Source organism: Felis catus, chromosome D1 (genome assembly GCF_018350175.1).
Source record: "Felis catus isolate Fca126 chromosome D1, F.catus_Fca126_mat1.0, whole genome shotgun sequence".
Lineage (NCBI taxonomy): Eukaryota > Metazoa > Chordata > Mammalia > Carnivora > Felidae > Felis > Felis catus.
The window spans coordinates 111,248,545-111,260,965 of record NC_058377.1 but is presented as its reverse complement, the minus strand read 5'-3'; the positions used below and the strand labels follow the sequence as shown (position 1 = coordinate 111,260,965).

Genomic DNA, 12,421 nt, shown 5'->3' with positions numbered 1-12,421 from the left:
ACTCTGACCTCCCTGAGCATTTCCCTGGCCCTGTCCCCGTGTGCCGAGCCTGCCGAGCCTGCCGTGGGTCCCTGGTTCCCCACCAGACTCTGGGCAGGCCTGGGTCATCCAGCTTTGAAGCCGCGAAGCCCGTCTCTGCCCCGGCGACTTGTTCCCTGGCGTCCTGTGCACGCAGCCAGCATTGCCGGGCCCAGCGGTCCCCTCCTGCCCTCCTGCCTTTGCATCCTTCCTGGGCCCCCTGCCCCAGTCTCTCCAAGGGCCAGCAGCCTGAAAAAAGACCTCTATGCTGTTTCATTGGAACCGCCCGAGACGCCAGCACCCGGCCGGGACAGAGCCCCCTGCTCTAGCCAGCTGGCAATTTTCCTTCCCGCCACACAGGCAGAAAGGGGTGCCCTTCCCTCTGCCCCACACAGTATGGAGGAGTCTGGGGCATATCTGGCTCCGGAAGGGGAGGACGGGGCCTCTGCAGCTTGGGGCAGGGCGGCAGCTAACTGGTCCTCCAGACAGAGCGGGCTCACAGGCCCAAAGCCGGGCTGAGACAGGTCACCGCCATGCAGATGCCCTCTCAGCATAGGGCGGGCACAGACGTTTCCCAAAGCAGACTCTGGTTCTGCGGGACGTGAATAGGGCCACGGGGGTTGGAAATCACAGGAGGAAGCAGAGTTTTCACTGAGGTTTGGCTGAATCCCTTCCAGGCCCCTCCGAGAGGAGACGGCGAGCAAAGTTTCTCAAGCCAAGCTGACCTCAGAAGTCCTTTTCCTAGAGGATCTTCTGGGACCAGCGTTCCCTGGAACCCTCGAGAAACTGCCCAAGTAGCTTCCAAAGCCCTGAAGGCCCAGCCCGGTGTGAAGCTGGGTCGGAGGTGGATGCATAAAGCGCTCGGGGTACCAAGCCCAAGGTTCTGGCACGGCCCCGCCCACACCCGGCGACCAGTGGAGGGAAGGTGCCCACCCTGCCTGCACTTGCCTCCCTTTTCTGAAGATTACGGGGCACCGAAGCCCATGGCACCACCACCAGGGATGTGGGGCCCAATGGCAGCCCCTCCTGGGGCCTGGAGACCCGGCCAAGTGGAGCCTGCAGCTCACAGCCCGTGGCGGAAGCTTCAGGAGACACGGAAGGGCCTGTAAAGGTGGCTTTGTCCCCCTGGGAAGAATACAGCAGGCAGGGTCTGCTCCTGCCCCTCGATCCCTGCCCGCCCTCCCCTCCTCCCCTCCATTCCCCCAGCCAGGAGCCCCGCAGGGGCCCCAGGATCTGGGAGGTCTGGCCGCCACAGAGGCGGGCACGGGTACCACCTGGCCCAGCTGCCGGGCGCCTGGGCTGGCAGGACGGCTGGGTGCCCGGACCTTCCTTCCACATTTCCGAAGCCGCGTCTTCAATGCGCTGGGAGGCTCTCCTATCGATTCAGCGTCTAATCCGGCTTCCCATCTGCTTTGCGAAGGGCCCTTCAGGCCTCTCTCCGCTTGGTATTTCCTAATCCTCAAACGCTGCTTACTTACCGCTCTCTCCTGAGGGACGCCCAGCTCCTTCTCACCCCCTTGACATTCCTGCTCTGTCTCCCTCCCTCCCGGCCATGGCCTCGCCTCGCGACACGGGCAGCCCGGAGCCTGGGGGGGGGGGGGGGGGGGAGGCCGTTCCTGGAGCAGAACATCAGCCACTCCCTCCTTCTTTAACCCAGTGCTCATTGGGTGCCTCCTCTGGGCCAGACACAGGGGCCCGCGTCTGTGGTCCTCTCCGGAAGCAGTGTGTCTGTCGGGGAGCCGAGATGAGAGGAAGCACATGCCCAGCATGGCCGGGGGCTCCCGGAGCCGTTACAAGCCCCCCATCCACCACCCTGCAGACGGGAGGTTGTCCCCGCTGTGCAGATGAGCAAGTTGAGGTGAGGAATAATGCTCGCTTGCTCCGGGTGCCGGGACCCGAAATCCTGCCCTTTGGGCCAAACTCCGGGAGGAATGTTCTGGACGGCGTGCCTCTGCCTGGCGCTCACGCTGGCCTGCGGCAGGCAGCCCTGTGACCAGGCCGAGCCCAGGGCCCTCGGCCCGGCCTCTGAGAGCGTCCGCGCCCCTTCCCAGCCGGGCCCACGCCGTCCACCCCCGCAAGGCCCCGCCGGGGAGCGCCCTCCACGTGAAACATCAGAGGCCCGTGTGCCGCTGAGGGCCTGGGCTCCTAACCGGAGATTATCTTCCAGGGGAGGGGAGCGGGTCCTGGAAAGGCCCGTCCCCGCCCAGCAGAGAGGGCAAGCCCCAGCCCTCCTCCCACCGCCAGGATGGGATGGTGGAGGGGCCTGGGCTCCGGAGTCAGCCCCTGGCCCGGCTCGGGCTCCTGGGCGGCAGCAGGACCCACGGAGATGCCGAGCAAAACGGAAACGCAAGCCCCTTGTTCAAAACTGGGTAAGAGTTTCCAGCTGGCAAGTATGACGCATTAGACCGAGTGCAGGGGCCTGGCGGAGTGAGGTCCTGGGCACGACCGCCGGCCCCTGAAGCTGGCCCTGCACCCGGAGCTCAGCAAGGCTCCAGGGTAAAGTCCTGTAAGGTCCCACCTGTGACTTGGCCTCGTGCCCCTGTCTCATCTCCCCGGGCCACTGCTACCCTGCGTTTCCCCCAGCAACACGCTGCCTCCCGGGGCAGCACCGAGGGCCGACTCCCATCCCGGGCCCCAGCTGACCAGCAGGACGGGCCACCTTCTTCCGCTCCCTGCACCTCCCTGGCCTTTCCATGGAGTGAAATGATGCGTGTGTGGGATTGTTTGCTAGACCGTCGTCCCCACCACGAGGGCCTCACCACCGTGTCTTTAAGTGGCCTGGTGCCTGCCTGGCACACAGGAGGTGCTCAATAAGTCCTTACTGAGGGTGAGAAAGGGGGGGGCCTCAAATGTCCATCGAGGGATGAATGGACAAAGAAGACGTGGGATGTATATACGATGAAGTATCACTTGGCCATCAAAAAGAACGAAACCTTGCCATTTGCAACTACGTGGATGGAACGGGACGGTGTTATGCTAAGCGAGATCAGTCAGAGAAAGACAAATATCTTATGACTTCGCTCACATGTGGAATTTAAGATAGAAAACAGATGAACGTAGGGGAAGGGAAGCAAAAACAAGATAAAATCAGGGAGGGGGACCAACCAGAAGAGACTCTTCAACACAGAGAGCAAACGGAGGGTTGCCGGAGGGAGGTGGGTGGGGGGTGGGCTAAACGGGGGACGGGCATTAAGGAGGGCACTTGTTGGGAGGGGCCCGGGGCGTCATAGGTAAGTGATGAATCCCTAAATTCTACTCGCAAAATCATCATTACACTCTACGTTAACTAACTCGGATCGAAACGAAACACAAATAAAAATGAAGTTAAAAGAACAGAAGGGAGGGGCCTGATTTAACCCCCTGCGGGACCCTCACTCCCTCTGTGGGATCCTCAGCGGAGACCGCGCACAGCATAGAGACCCCCGGCTTAGTCACTGTCATCTTCCACCAGCCTGGCCCCCATCCCAACCCCCGAGGCCTGGCTGGGAGCTCCGGGAGGCCGGCCTTGTCGGGTCACCCTTGGGGCCCCCAAAGAGCTCGGTGCCGGGCTGTGCAGCAGGCGCTCGGGTCCCCCTGGCCGCCACCCACACACAGCGCGCCCGCTGGGTGGGGAACGTCTCTGTGGGAAAGTTCGGCCCTCGCTAGGCACCAAGCGACGCGAGCAGGACGGATGGACGCTTCCAGACGTAACAACAACAGACAGTAAGTCAGGGCCTGCGAGGCAAGGTGTCTGGTAACAAGGGTCCGCAAAAGGGGTGGAAAGACCCAGCGATGAGTGTGTCCCCTCCAGGCTGACGAGCCGCCCTAATTCCGCCACCCTGGTGACACCCAGGATGGTCCCATTCTGCCCAGACATGCAGACAAAACCAGTTGCTGAGCAGGTCCTGGCGAGTCACAGCTGTGGCGAGTGGGCTTGCCTCCGTGTTCCTCCCACGGTGCTAGTGCCTGCCTGCTCTGGAAGCTTCTGCCTGCCGAGCGTCCTTGGCCAACCTCAGCTCTGGGCCCAGGAGCCGCAGCGCGGTGAGAGGGGCTGAGGCCGCAGCGCGAGAGGCCCCCAGACTCCCATCACCCCCCTTACACGCCTCTTCCTCTCCCTGATTCCTCCTCCAGCATCCAGGCCTAAACCAGGGACGCTGGTGATTCGGCCTGTCCATAAGGACTTCCCATATACCTCCTCTGTGCCAGGCATGGGATGCCAGCCCTCAGTTCTTTTCAGATCCTTCTGGATCCTTCCAGCGCCTTGACCACATACAGTGCTGGGGATGAAGGCCACGGGTGCCATGGACCATGGAGGCGCCTGGTGAAGGGAGCCCACTGCGGCCGAGGTCCCGTTTGTGCTGCGAACTGGGCGCCTCTGGGGAGAGCTACATGGGGTGGCGAGGGCCGACCTCGTGCCCCAGCTCGGGGGGACCGGAGCGGTGGGAAGCGAGGAGATGGGGGGGACCACGGCCAGGCAGCGGGGGCGAACGTGGGAGCCGGGGAGAGGCCAGTGGAAGGGGGCCTGCTCAGGAGCGCCCTGGCTCTCGTCCCTGTGTTCCGGAAAGGCAGGTCAAGGCCATATTCTTCTTGGTAACAGCTTTATTGAGATATAACTCACGTGCCATAGACTTCACCGACTTTCAGTGTTTTTAGTGTGTTCGCAGAGCTGCATACCCATGGCCACGGTCTTTTCCAGAACGTTTAGACACACCAAAAAGAAACCCTGTTCCCATTAGTAGTCACTCCCCATTTACCCCCGGCCCCAGGTAACCACTAGTCTACTTCCTGTCTGTGTGGGTTCTCCTGTTCTGGACGCTTCACAGAAATGGAACCACACTCTGTAAGTGGCCACTGGTGACCAGCTTCTTTCACTCCACATTCTGTCAAGGGTCTGCCCGACCCCCCACGTGGGGCAAGAGATGGCCCAGCAAGAAGGCCTGAAGGACAGAGGTGAGAGGGAGAAGACCACTGGCGACGCCCACCCCAGCAGGAGAGCTATTTCAGAGGCGGGCCCCTGCAGGGACATAAAGAACTGCCACCAGCCCCCCATCTCGCCATCTCGAGGGATAGTGGTTCCTCTGCCTCTGAACCGGGCTCGGTGTGACAAGCAGGCACCAATGTGGGGCGAGGGCCACCGGCTCAGGAAGCAGAAAACTTTCAGAGCCACTCCCCTGGCTCGGGACGGCTCTCTCATTTGACTCTGGGGCTGGGTCAGGGGCACCGTGCTGGTGCGAGGGACGGATGTGAGTCCTGTGTGTGCGAGCCACGCTAGAACGCTGGCTTCAGCCTCAGATCCCGCCAAACCCTTCACGCCATCCAGGCAAAGCTGCTGTCTGGCTCTTTGAATCATAAAGGGTCGCAGGAGTGTTAACTATGTCACCAATAGCAAGAAGGGAGCACGGGGACATATTGAGGGCACAGAGGAGGAGCCCACCCTTTCATGACACCATTTCATGGTAAAATTCCAGATGAATCCTGATAACCCAAGTTCAGTATGACAGCGAGCTGAGCTTAAAGGGATCCAACATCAAAGCCAAACCTGGCCCCGGAAATCCCCACGAGCTGGGCTTACAGGCTGGTGTGGCCACTTAAGGCCAGAGCGACCCCACAGAGCAAGCACCTGCTAGAAACGTGCCTCATCACCACGTGGCAGATTTTTCTCTGCCTCTCCCAGGCCTGCCACGTCCTGAGGCCCTAATCTCGCCGAGCTAGTCATGAAATGGTTAGAAACACATCTAATCAGAAGCGTACAAGATTTCCTTGACAAAATGATGAAATGCCATTAAAGAACTTAAATCAAGTCCTAAATAAACGAAGAGAAATGTTCTCTGAGAAGGATCGACCATCACAATTGGCCAAATCTTCAAGGATTATATATACTTATTCTATTCCCTTCAGAATCCCAGCAAGACTCTGAGTTTGGGTTTGTGGCATTTCTTTAAAAATGAGACCAAATCTTCTCTCCTTTTTTAGGGGGAAAATTGGACCATGTGAATCTGATGCTCAGGGGGGAGAAATCAACCCACAAAAATTGTCAAGATGGCTCTGCAAAGGACGATCATGAAGGAAGGTGATTGACCAGATATTAAAGCTGATTCCAAAGCTACGGCAAATAAATGCTATACTCTTGGCATGAGGACAAAATGATCCGTGGGAGAGAAAGCGTTGAAAGGCTCTTCCCAATATACACTGGAACTTAAAACATGACAAAGGGCTGAAAAGATCTGGGACAGCTGACCATCCAGTTAGAAACAAAGTTAAATCCCTACCTCACACTGTACACAAGAATAATTTCCAAACGAGTTAAAGGCAAAGGAGTTTTGTTGTTGCTTTTTGAACTTCAAGCATATGGAAAGTAATAAAGATAAATATCCTTATAACCTCACAGTGCAGAAAGTATTCCTAGGCCAGACAGAAAACCCAGAAGCTATTAAGGGAAAAAAATTAAAATTGAGTACTCAGAACACATAAAAGCGTTGTGCTTTAGGAAGGCCATGCTGGTGGCCTGTATGGGAGACACATTGGTGGAGGCAGCCAGCCCAGAGGTGAGGAGTCCAGGGGAAGGAAAGTGACCATGGTCCTTTAGAAGGTATCAAGAGGGACCAGAACAGTGGCCAGTGGGGGATTGTGAAAGACACCAGGATTATGTTAGAGTTTAAAGCACATATGATAGAGACAGACTTCATTAATATATGGGCACACCTTGCCTTTTCTCCAGCAGATCCTCAATGCTAGACACAACTCCAACTTGGCCCAGTCAGAATCATGCCCTCCCCTGCCCCAGAAGCAAACTTGGGGTGTGTTTGTGGGAGAACACAGATGCCCACTCACCAGGTGAGTGCTTAAGGGAAGAGTGTTAAGGGAGGAAGCCCTTAAACACTTCAGCCTCCAGATGTGGTCCCCTTCACCCCCCACCCCCACAACTTCTGTGCTTTCCCAGTGGTTCCCAGGCGGTGCCCCAGACTCACCAGAGGACTTTTTTTTTGAGAGATAGAGAGAAAGAGAGACAGAGTGTGAGTGGAGGAGGGGTAGAGACACAGAATCTGAAATAGATTCCAGGCTCTGAGCTGTCAGCAGAGAGCCAGATGGGGGAGCTTGAACCCATGAACCTAGAGATGATGACCTAAGCCAAAGTTGGATGCTTAACCAACTGAGCCACCCAAGTGCCCATTACCTGAGGACTTATTAAAACACAGGTTGCTGACCCTGCCCCCGAAGTCTCATCTTTTTCAGAATTGCATTGACTACTCTGTCACCCGTGTCTTTCCACATAGATTTTAGAATCTGTTCCTCAATACCTACAAAACAGCTTAATGAGACTTTGGGCTCATGTTGAATCTACATGTGAAACAATACTGGGTTTCCCAATCCATGAACATGGACTACCTCCCTATTCCCCGCCCCCCAGAGTTTCTAATTCAGCAAGTCTGTGGAGGAGCCTCAGACTTTGCCTTCCCACCCCTGGCCCAGGTGACCCCACCTAGGCCTGGGCAGGAAGCCCGACTGGGTCTGGGAGTCAGGGCTATTCTGAAAACTGGTAACCTCCTGGGCTGGGCCCCAGGATATCAGAGCGAGCTTATGTTCTCAAGTAAATCACCACCAGCCAGTTCTTCTGGGATTTTCATGCTAACAACTAACTTTTTCAGATTTTTAATCTCTGGCAGATAAACAGTGAGTGCCAGGAATCTGCAGGTGTGTAGGTTCAAGGAGACACAGCCCCTTGTGATAAAGGGTTTGCTCTCTAAGTATCCAGTTCCTCAAGTTTCTGGATGAATTTCTCACCTCTTGCAACTTCCTCTCTCAATAAATACCCTCTCAGAAAATCTCAGAAAAATCAACCCCAGGTTGGCTAAGGCTCTGTCATTCTCTGTGGGCCGTGGGGCAGTGCTCTCTGGCTGACCCCAAGGTGAGTACAGTTGTCCTTTGAGGATAAGACATGGCAGTGTGGGCAGGGGGCTGGCACACAGGAGACCTCAGCTTTCTTCCCACCATGGAGAGGAAGATGAAAGCCAGGTAGGGAAGGTGGAAGGAACAGCACAGGTGAGGCTCAGGGGCTGGCACCTAGCCTCCAGTAGATCACACAGGTGGCAGTCTGAGTGGCCACCCTCCTGGCTACCTGTGATTCTGAAGCCCAGGCACTCACTGGACCCATCCCCTTCCCGTCTCCCTGAGTGGTCCTCCCAGAGCTCATATAGAGTGGTGCCCACCCATACAGAGCTCAAGGCTGTGCAGGGCACCTGCAGGGGCCCCTGGGAGGTTGCTGTGGCCCATCTCTCTGGCCAACAGTGTGTGTGGCCTTATTCTCCTCCAGATCCCTCTTCTCCCCAGTGTCTGCAGGGACCCCGGGAACAAGACTCCATCTCTCAGTTTTCTCGATTGGGGGCCAATCGAAAGCCTGCTCTGGGGAAACAGGGACCCCAAGAGGAAGGGGTAGCTATGGCTTCAGAATGCGGGAACAACACCACCTGGACTGCCACCGGGATTGAGGTCTCTGATCAGCACACACAGGGGGCCAGAGCTGTTCTCATGCACCCCAGGCACAGCCCTATTGTCCCCAGAGCTAAAATACAAGCAGAGGCCACAGCCTGAGCCTTGTTCCCTTGCAGAAGGGCAGTCCTGGTGACCCCATGTCCCTAACTCCACACTCTGTCCCTGCATCAGGGTTCTGGTGCTCTAGAGCCCAGTAGCACCACTGAACCCAGACCCCCAACTGTGGGGATCTTGGGGGGGATGAGGGGAGATGTATGTGGGCCCAGTCTAGAGCTGCCAAGGGCTCCACATCAACGCCAGACTCTTTCAAACGTGGCCAAGAACCACCTTTTGGTAGATGCAGCAAGGCCAAGAATTGAGTGGCCAGGGGCCTCTGCTCCAAGGTCCCATAGACCTGGGTTCAAATCCTAACTGGGTGGCCCAACAGCAGTGTGGCCCTGGGCTTCCCAGGCCTCTGGAGTGAGGACATCAGCGGAGGCTGCAGTGAAGGTCAGAGGCGATGCATCTCTCAGTGGGTGCAAGGCCTACATCAAGTGAGCCGAAAATGCTGCCGCTGTTATTTCTGCTTTGGGGTCCTCGGCACTGGCACCAAGAAGGCGCTGGGGATGTACACAGCAGGCGTTGCTCCGATTTGCAGAGAGCCATGCAAACCCACAGCCACTGTCAGTCCTTGTAGCAGGAATCTTCAGCGTGGCTTTGACCTTGCTCTAACCTGGCCCGGGGCCACGCCCAGTCCACCTCGGAGCTCGTGTGCGCTCGGTGTTCTGGCACTCATCAGCGGCCCTTGTCTCCAAGTGTCCGGCCTGGTTTCCCTGTGTCCCTAGCACCCTGGGGTCCTTCTCACAGACCCACTGCTTTGCAACCAGGCATCTGTAGAGTCAGTTCGAGCTGCTGCAGAAAGTCTCAAAGATGGGGGAGCTTAAACAACAGGATTCATCCCCCCCGCCAGGTCCTGGAGACCGGAAGTCCAAGATCCAGACCCTTCCCCAGGTCCTGGAGGCCGGAAGTCCAAGATCCATCCCCTCCTCCACGTCCTGGAGACCAGAAGTCCAAGACCGATTCCCCCCATCCAGGTCCTGGAGACCGGAAGTCCAAGATCCAGCCCCCCTACCCCCGATCCTGGAGATCAGAAGTCCAAGATCCATCCCCCCCAGGTCTTGGAGACCGGAAGTCCAAGGTCCATTCCCCCCCCCCTCAGGTCCTGGAGACCGGAAGTCCAAGATCCATCCCCTCCTCCAGGTCCTGGAGACCGGAAGTCCAAGATCCAGCCCCTCCCCCAGGTCCTGGAGATCAGAAGTCCAAGATCCAGCCCCCCCAGGTCTTGGAGACCGGAAGTCCAAGATCCATTCCCCCCACTCAGGTCCTGGAGACCGGAAGTCCAAGATCCACAAGTGCACAGGGCTGCTTCCTCTTGAGGCCTGTCTCCTCCTTCGTGTCTGCGTCCTGATCTCTTCTTACATGCAAGGACACCTGTCAAACGAGATTAGGGCCCCACCTAATGATCTAATTTTACATTAATCACAGAACTCAGAGAAACATTTTACTTACTAGGACACTGGTTTATTGTAAAAGGAAAGAATTGGGACGGCCAGATGGAAGAGGTGAGTAGGTGTGAGGAAGCACCGTGGGCATCCCTGCCCTCCCTGTACGTCACTCTCCCCAAATCTCCACCAGCCCAGAAGCTCTCCAAACCCAGTCCTTTTGGGTTTCCTGCGGGCTTCCTTACGCAGGCCTCATTGATTAAATCATTGGCCATTCGCAATGGATTCAAGCTCCAGCCCCTCTCTGGAGGTGGGTCTGAAAGCCTTGAGCCCTGGGTGGGCTCCCGTGGCTGCCAGCCCCCCTCCTCAGGGACTTTCCAAGAGTCACTCCATTAACATAACAAAACACCTTTCTGTTCTCATCACAGGAAATTCCAGGGGTTTCAGGAGCTTCGGGCCAGCAAAGGGGAAAAGACCAAATAGATATCTCTTCTCATAAATCGCAATATCACACCTGCCAAGACCCCATTTCTGCCTGAACGGCCCCTTTGGGCAGCCATGCCTGTCCCTGTCCTGGGTGCCACACGTGAGAAATGCCCATGGCACGTTCTCTGCTCATTCTAGACCCTGAGGTCCAGACCTGCCCCCCACCGCAGTGCCTCCTCCTTCCTTGGGATGGGTGCCACCCATCTCACCCCAATCTTGAGGAACGGTCCGCCAGGCCCCAGACAACACCGCTTGCCATGGGTCTTGTCCCCTACCCTACTCTCTAGGCTCGCTGAGCGATCAGGAGCCCGCAAGTGAGACATGCTCTTTGGCCCTTGGCCTTTCTTGGCCCATGCTGTTCCCTCTGTTCCCGCTGCTTGCCACGCCCTCGCTATCACCCCTTTGACTGCAAACACACCTCCCCCAGGAAGCTTTCCCTAACCGTCCATGCCCTGAGCGGAGGAAGCGTCTCCTTCCCCTGGGCTTCTGCAGAATGTTTACACTTCCAGCACAGAAAACCTTGGAATGTGTGCTACTGTTAACAGACAGAAGCCTCGCGATGTACTGTGTCTCGTGCACCAATGCCCCTTCCCGGTCCACGAGACTCAAGAGAGGCAAGGATGGTCCCCGGACCCGGGATGGCCGGTTAGTGTCTCTTGATCCCCCTCTGGCTAAACTAGTTGATTGAGAAGTAGACATGAGACCCCATTCTTATCAATCAGAGCCAATCCGAGGATTAGAACTCTCTGAGGAAGGCAGAAATGAGAAATGGAGAAGGTGAGATTGAGGTCTGATGATAGCATTTGAGCCTCTGGACCCAGCCATTCCTTTTTGTAAAGTTTAGTTATTTTGAGAGAGAGAGAGAGAGAGAGAGAGAGCACACAAGCAGGGGAGGGTCAGAGAGAGGGAGAGAGAATCCCAATCAAGCTCCATGACTTTGCCCTATTCTCTAGAGAACAAGGGAAGTCACTTAGCTAAGGGGCAGCCTCACATTTCCTTCCAGAAGCCTATGGTTTGCCTTCATCAACTGCACACAGCACTGCTGGGCGAGTCCCCGGGCCCTGGCCGAGAGGACGCGGCGCTTCTGAGGGGAGCACCCAGGGGCAGAATGGTCCCTGCATCTTCCCAGTGAGAGAAGGGACATCTAGGGTGACATGAGAGAATTGGATGGAAAGGGGGATGTAGATAGAGTGGCACTGTGCCCCCCCCAAAAAAACGTGCTAGCATGAGCGTTAGGCTGGGTCCAACAGTGACCACTGCCCAGTCCCTTTGGTGGCCTGCTCCACGTCACATCCCTGGCGTCTCAAACACACGAGCGGGTCTCACTGAGCAGGGCAGATGTGATGGTCTACACCCACTGGACCTCCCTCCAGGGCGCCCAGGAGGGGGAGGCGAAGAACACTCGAGGAGTGAGTAAAAGCCATGTGTCACTTCTGGGGACAGCGGCCCAAAGGCGCGCGCACGCCTCCCCCAGCAGAAGCGCAACACGAAAACAGCCCGGATCTCGGGCTCGCCCCGTGGACAGCCGCCGCCCCTCCGCTCTGCGCTCCGCGTGAGAAGAAAATCGAGTTTTGTGGTTGAGCCACGGAGATTTGGAGGGGACCTTGTTACTGACTAACACACCAGGGATGGCAGCAGGTGGCACACACGTCCTCGCGGAGACAGACGTCATCGAGCCCTCCCAGCACTCGACACGTGCCCCGGGCGGCCCACGGCGGGTGGCAGGACCCTTCTGTCTCACACGCTGCCACGCAGGTGGTTCGATGATTTGACCGGCCCCCCTCACTGGACACTCAGCGGCGGGTCCCCCCCACCCCGACACCCAGTGGCGGGTCTTGGGAGTGAGGGAGGCCGCCCCTTGGGAGCCCCGAGCGCCTTCCTAGCACTCCCTGCCGAGGCCTGTCCAAGCCCGCTCTCCTCCCCGCCCGCCACCCCCCCTCCCCCCGGGGTGCCGGGCAGAGGCCACC

The 12,421-nt window shown here is 57.5% G+C and overlaps 1 long non-coding RNA gene across 1 annotated transcript; it reads left to right on the top strand.

Moving 5' to 3' along the window:
* Positions 1-1,660: 1,660 nt before the first annotated feature.
* On the top strand, positions 1,661-6,133 carry LOC111556741. Its single transcript, XR_002736467.2, has 2 exons — positions 1,661-1,876; positions 5,971-6,133. It is a non-coding gene; the product is annotated as an uncharacterized LOC111556741 (long non-coding RNA).
* Positions 6,134-12,421: the final 6,288 nt, after the last annotated feature.